The sequence below is a fragment of the Scyliorhinus canicula genome, chromosome 1, assembly GCF_902713615.1.
Source record: "Scyliorhinus canicula chromosome 1, sScyCan1.1, whole genome shotgun sequence".
In the NCBI taxonomy this organism is placed as follows: domain Eukaryota; kingdom Metazoa; phylum Chordata; class Chondrichthyes; order Carcharhiniformes; family Scyliorhinidae; genus Scyliorhinus; species Scyliorhinus canicula.
The window spans coordinates 146,280,698-146,288,031 of NC_052146.1; the positions used below are offsets into that span (position 1 = coordinate 146,280,698).

Sequence of the window (7,334 nt, forward strand, 5' to 3'; positions counted from 1 at the left end):
GCAGCCCCACAGACACATCCCAGTTCATCTTGCTTTACTGATTTTCTGTAGGTTTTCCTTTTTCACTCTCTTATCTTTAATTATCACTGTACTGTGTTCTACAGCATTCAACTTTATTACATTAAAGCTTAGAGAGGCTCCATCCCCGTGAATTTGGGAACTACAAACGCACGTTAAAATTAATCTCCTCAACCCCTGTTCTCAAACACACAAACTTTAATGCAACTTAAACGCTTTTGAATGTGATTTCCTGCTGCCACATCATGAGAGTCAAACTGAGGAGCTCTGAGGCTCAGCAGAAGGGGCATTTCTGTTTTAATTAGCAATGCCAGAAAATAAGGCGCTACAGTCTCAATACAAAACATAATCCTTCAGCTGTGATAAGAAAGTCTCTTACCTGAATATGGAAGGCCTCCTGCTGTACTATCAACAGGTGTCGAAAAAATATTCTTTTATTTCTTTCTTGCTTAAGTTAACTCCGTTTCAGTCTCCCAACTTCAGTGGCAACATTTCTATAATTGTGGGTGCTTTTGGTGTTTCTCAGTCTTTAAAAGTTACATTAGCTTTGAAATGGTCTCAGTTGACAGCAACCATGGCATCATGGCTGAAATGAAAGGTATGACTTAATTTTGCTCAGCTGTTCGAACAGTACACAGAGGCACCGGTACTTCGTACTCCAGAGGTAATGAATGGGGCAAACAAGCCACTGGGGATGTGTAGCATCTGAGAACTATAGATGGGATTCCCTCCAACAGGACCTGCTGTCTCTACTGCATCACAAACAATGAAGATTCTTAATAACAATTTAGATCATTCTGCGCCGCAGGAGATCCAGTTTTTGATTCAGACTCCACGCTCTCAAAACACTGATTATAGCTCACAGCTCACAGCATCTCGCTTTGAATAAACATCCAGCTCTCAGCCCTAGCATACACAGGCTGAACACATTTGGTCACACCTCTTTACACTTTCATGCCAATCAGGTGGTCAAAGGGAAACCCTGGACTGGATTAGTATGCATGCTGTCTTTATTGGGATTTCCATGGCTGTTCCAAATCATGCATCAGATCTGCCTGAGGCTCATCAACTTACTATTAAACCATTTCTAAGTTTTCTAAGGAACTCTCAAGTGTAAAGCTGTCTTGTCTCCTGTAAAGATTTATATTAGAACCAAGTAACTCTGTGATTCATTTTTTTTTGAAGGAAAGGAACTGCATCAAAACGCTCACAGTATATCCTGCATCAAGGATACACATGCCATTCATTATTGCCCAGTTGTGATCAATGTTTTAAGAAGATCTCGCTAATAACACAGACAAGTCATTCCTCAAGACCGACGCGCACAACCATGATTATCTCATGTCACAGGTAACGGCAGTTGAACATATTTCACACCTTAACTTATTGCAGGACACAGTTTCACAAATAGATTTTCTTGTTTGTCGATGAAAAGACCCAGCAACAAATAAGCACCACTCTTTTGTAATATTGTCACATGCAAATACCATCGTAAATTTGTTTGAACATGGCAATGTATTTCAAAAAGCAAGGAAAATGTAGTTGTTTCATGAACTCCAGTTACCTTCATTAAAAAAATTATCGGAATAAAAGAGAGATCAGTCCTAGCTGCTGCTTTGAACAGATCACCAATACTTTGATTTAGTAACAAAGGGTGTTCTTGAAGAGCAGCCTGCACTTTGAGTAAGCCTCATTCTAGTACTTAAAGTGATTTTGTACACCTCACTATATTTGATGGATCAACTCTAACCAAGTACTTTGTTCATCTAATATATATATTCTTGGCCAGGACTGCAATGGTCAAATATGTACAGAAATTACCATCCGCGATATCGCTCTAATAACATTCAATAAATTTTCATGGCATTTTTTAGTGCATTTATTTAACAGAGGATTAATCTGCACAAATAACAACGCTGACTCTCCAGCGCAGTACAGAGGGAGAGCTGCACTGTCACAAGTGGCACCTTTCAAATGAGATGTTAACCCAAGGCCACATCTGCTGTCTCAGGTAGAAGTAAAAGATCCCACACCACTATTTCAAAGAAGAGCAGGCGAGTTATCCCTGGTGTCCTGGCCCTTATTCATCCCTCATTCTGCATCACTGGAACAGATTATCTGCTCATTTTCACATCGCGGTTTGTGGGATCTTGCTGTGTGTAACTTGGCTGCTGCATTTGCGCCTTTACAGCAGGGACTACACTTCAAAAGTACTGGCTGCAAAGGACATTGCGATATCCTGTGATCATGAAAGGTGTTATAAAAATGCAACTCTTCCTTTGGCTTAAAATCAATCAAGATGCATTCAATAAAAATTTAAAATAAAGTGAAGTATGAGAGGGTGAAAACAGTCATCTCTTTGTATGTATGTACAGCAAATTTCCACCAACCAAACTAACAGAGTTTTGACTTGTCAAAGAAAAAGAAACCTGTATTCAGCTAATATTGTACCACCGAAAATGGACAGTCCACCAGGCCCTGGTCTTATTGTCATTTTAAATTCAGGCCTGAATTTTGATAAAAATGGAGAATGTTCCACCATTTTGAAAATGATCTTGGAGGCCTGGACCCTTAAGTATCGTCCCTGAACATGGCACCTACCACATTAACAGGGGGCAATAATTCAGGTTCCAAATTGCACATCTGAGGTTCAAGGTGGCAGCTGCCCATATAAAACAGGAGCTGCTTCCAGTTGTATCTGATTTTCATCAACGAGGAGTGAGAAACATGATGGGCGGATTCTTCGATCGCTGACACTGAAATCGTGCCTGGCGATTGGCCGGGGAATCCATTTTTACGCCAGAATCGGGGGCGGCGCCATTTTTTGTATGCTCCGGCCCCTCAAAAACGGCATACTCGAGGAGTACGCACACGCTGTCCAGCGCCGCCACAGTCAGGGGGGGAGCCATTCCACTGGTAAGGGTGGCATCAGTGGGGGCTGGGGGGACTGGTGGTGAGTGGTCCGGAGGTGGTGAGGTTTTTGGATTTGCTGGGTCCGCGCATGGCCGGCGCCATACTGTACAGCATGCGCGGCCACGGACACGGCCATTCTGCGTCCGTATCGGCAGGTAAAGCAGCGGGCTTTACGTGGCATGGCTGCTAGCCCCCCGCCAGGCAGAGCATCGGTGCGGGGGTGGCTCCAGCTTTTTGGTCGTAAGACCAGATGTATCCTGCGTACATAGTTGCAGAATCGGAGAATCCAGCCCCATCTGTGCAGATTGGGCTTAGTTTGCGCAGGTCTAAACTTTGCTGAGTTGCTTGGATAAGTGGAGGACTGGAGAGGTAAGGGACCCTTTTGAATATGGCCCTGGGACACCTTTGGTAAAGGTCATGGGTAAGGTGCCCTGTGGGGTCATTAAAATTAGACATGAATGTGCATAAATGGTGCATTAGCTCATTGGAAATGTCAAGCTCATTGGAAGAGTCACAAACAACTGTCAAGAGTAGCTGTCAAGTTGTTATGAAATTTAAAACCCCTGCCCTTTATGTATTTGAAAACAACTGTCTGCATTGCTGAAAGGAAAATCAGTGCTTGCTATTTCACTCTATTAGCCGAAGGGTTACCATTACTGGATTTGTGTTGCATGGCTGATTTCAGAACCAACTATTATTACAGTGGTGTGCCTCTCAGTTGACAGGGTCGACAAATGCAGGTCATTATAGACTCTTTGAGGTAGGCAATTCCTATGTTTTTTTTGAGTTATTGAAGGAAGCTAAATATAATGAATGGGTTTTTATCAATCCTCAACTCAGTACCAGTGCCCTTCATTCAGCCCGTCTCTGCACCCAGTCGCCTGTACACTTGTTTCAGGGTCACCCCGCCACAACTCCCAATTTTACCTGCTCCCCTGTGAATCTATCCATTGAGCTTTTCCTGCCCACACCAACTTTGCTATTACTCCTCCTAACCTCCCAATCCAACAATGCTATATCATTTCTTCACCATCTAAATGACCCATGTTTCTTTCCTTTATATCTCTCCTGTGTAGATCTTTATCAACATAATTGGTGCATCCATATTTATCCTAACACTCAGCAACATCGGTATATCTCCCAGGGCATGTTCATATGTAAATAAAACAAATACAGGGCTCCCTTAGTACAAGATTACTTGCACTCTTGAGAGATGCCTGGAACCTACACCTATTTCACAAGGCAGTAAGAATGCTATCAACTGTTCCAAGCTAACATGTGCACATAGGGTAACCAAGACCACCATATTTTATCTGATTATACAGTTGGATATCCTACTGTATGTCTAACATAAGGTCCAAATGAATTCAGATCCAATTGACTCAGGACTAACAAGATCAATTGTGAATAATTTCTTGGAATACTTAAGGCACTAATGAATCTCCAAAGCATTGCTCTAATCCACATTTAGCACAAGATGCCATTGTGGTAAAAACATGCGGTAGGATTGGTCAGCCCAGGGGATTGTTAAGAGGCTGATTGGCAATTATATTGCTTGCCACCACTCATGAAGAAGAGTGTGTGCCATATTGGAGGGTAATGCATTAAAGAACACCTTCTAATACTGACTAACTGAGCAGGAGTTAACAAGGTGCCACTGAGGATTTTGAGTGCTATTTAAAAGCCGTGCTCAGCTTTTAATGCTTTCTTGGTAATGGATCAGTTGTAGCTCAGCTGGTAGCACTTTGTTTTCTCAGGTCGACCACGGTGGGTTCATAATCCCAGTCCAGAACTTGAGCACAAAAAGCCAGAATGAAACTCAAATGCAGAGGGAGTGCTGCATTTCAGATGAGATCTGAAACTGAGAGCCACTCAACTACTTGGAATATCACTGATCCTCAAAGAGAAGTTTAGATTCTGTAACTGGTGAGGAGGCGCCCTGCAGTACTCAATCGAGAAGTTCTCCAGATTTAAGGCAATTTGCGACATTTGCCACAATCTGTTGCAGCCAGCAATTGCACCAGAGGGGCAAATTCAGGGTCCACAGTGGAGGAGCGAGAGGAGAAAAAGAGGAAGGAAGAAGAGGAGTAGCAAGAGGAAGAATGGAAGAAGAAAGAAGAGAGGGAAGAAAAGGAGGAGCAGGAGGAGCGCAAGAGGATGTGAGGTGGATGGGCTTCAGCTGGCTTAACACCATTTAATTGACAAGTGTTTCTGAGAGACATGTCCTACCATCAGATTGTGGAGACCTACTGCTCCGCAGTGGGACATCATATGTATTTAATCCTTTTCACCCTTATTACGAACCCCCAGACACTGATTTTTTTTATTTTGAATTTCCAGTAAATGACTGAAAGGATTTTAAGTCATTTATTGTAACAAATAACTAAAAGCAACATTAACTAAACACTATTTCAGTCAGCAACGTATACTCTAAATGACAGAAAAGATCCCCCACTTAATAAAGAACAAAGAACAAAGAAAATTACAGCACAGGAACAGGCCATTCGGCCCTCCCAGCCTGCGCCGATCCAGATCCTTTATCTAAACCTGTCTCCTATAAAGAACAAATAAACTGTTACAATAACTGAAAAACCCAGTGTTCACCCTGACAACTTATCAGCTGAACCCCTGGAAAGTAAGAATCGTGTTTATTGCATATGAAGTGAATAAGGCACTGTGAAGTGCCAGTTCAATATCATAGTTATTGATTTCTTGATTCATCAAATCTGCATCATGTATAGAAATAGAAGGGAAACATATGTTAGAATATAAACAATAAAACTCCAGTTCAAAATGACAAGACATTGTGCTACGCTGCTGTGCAGTATCTAAATGCCAATCAGAAAGTGTGTAGGAGTGAGAGGATGAAATAGGAAGAAAGACTAATTAGCGAAGGATGATATGGAAATTAAGACATACCACTGATCTCACCCTACTGTATTCCTGTCATGTTTCCAACCCTAGATTTCATTTGTCATACATTCTCAATGGTAGTTAGTTGTAAGGCCCTCTCTGATGTACCTCAATTACAACTGTCACATGTTACCTTTTTCTATAAGCATGTATTAAGCACCTGAATTCTGGAATTGCGAGGAGCAGACACATTGGACAAAACTTAATTTTGCAACTGGGGTCTCGTCCATTGGATGGAGAATCGGCAAACTTATATTATGTTTTTAAGGAATATCAGCGTGTCATCACTTGAAGGAAATTCTGTCATGTGATCCAGCCTTAGTTTCACATCAGCTTTGAGGAGAGCACACACACACAGATCTGATGCCTTCAAGCTTTATACCTATGCATAACTGTTCTCTTGTGCCTAGTCTGAATTAATTAACTCACAACATATGTATTCAATTCTTTACAAGGAATTTGTGTCTTGTGTCTTGTACAGTAAATAAGCCCAAAGCATGATATCATTGTAACACCACATGGTGATCAGTAGTGGTAAGACAGGTAGCAGCAAGATTAAATACAGGTAGGACATAGTGAATAGCCTTAGATTGTACTATATGTCGTAAGAAGACCCTTGGAGCTAGATTCCTCGTCAGCGGGATCCTCCATTTCACTGGCAGCGCACTCACACCCGTGGATTTTCCGACGGCATGGGGGTGCCCACAATGGGAAATCCCATTGGCCGGTTGCCAGGATGGAGAATCACGCTGCCGGCGAGGGCGCACCGCACCAGAAAACGGCCGCGGTGGGAGTGAGAATCCCACTCTTGATGTTTTGTTAAAACTGCATCGAAATTGCAGTATTGGACAGTGTTGAAAACATAGCGTGGAGGTTGTGCAGAAAAGCTTTGAAGACCCATCACCGAGACAGTGCCCAAGAAAAGAGCTGTAAGCAAACAGATCCCTCATGCTGAGATTGCAGTGCATTGTCCATCAGCTCTGTGAAAGGGACAGTGCACCATAGGACCAGCACTGGGTTACCTCAGTCAGGAAAGGTGAGTCACCAAGGTGTGGGCCGAATGATACCGAATGAGAGAGAGTCAACCAAAAATACCGTCATTAAAATTGGACTAACGAAGATTGTGATTATAGTAGGTGGCTTTTAACACTGCTAAACAGTAAATTGAATAAAAAGGAAAGATGCCATTATTCCTTGGTGTATTCCCACCACAACTTGTCATCATGGGTGGAGCTTTGGAAAAGTGTGCAAAAGTGGCTACAATGATACTCGTCCCAGGTAATTCAGAAGTAAGGTTGGTCAAATGCGTTGTGTTTCGTGTTCTATAACTTGCAAAGGACTCCACCAAACGCCGCTTAAAATGGCAACCCGCACTGAGACCACGTTTCTTCAAGATGTGCATCACAGCACTAATGGCGCTGGCTTCTTTTTCCGAGTTGGCGCCAAAATTGTTCGAGCAGAGTGTATCTATTCTCTGTGCAGCTATCTCG

General features: G+C 42.6%; 1 protein-coding gene across 1 annotated transcript in view; it reads right to left on the minus strand.

Moving 5' to 3' along the window:
• rspo1 (R-spondin 1) overlaps positions 1 to 901 on the minus strand; it is a 216,957-nt gene extending 216,056 nt beyond the window's left edge. The window contains exon 1 of the mRNA XM_038801181.1: positions 398 to 901. The gene's annotated coding sequence lies outside the window, so the exon portion shown is untranslated. The remainder of the gene's footprint in view (positions 1 to 397) is intronic.
• Positions 902 to 7,334: the final 6,433 nt, after the last annotated feature.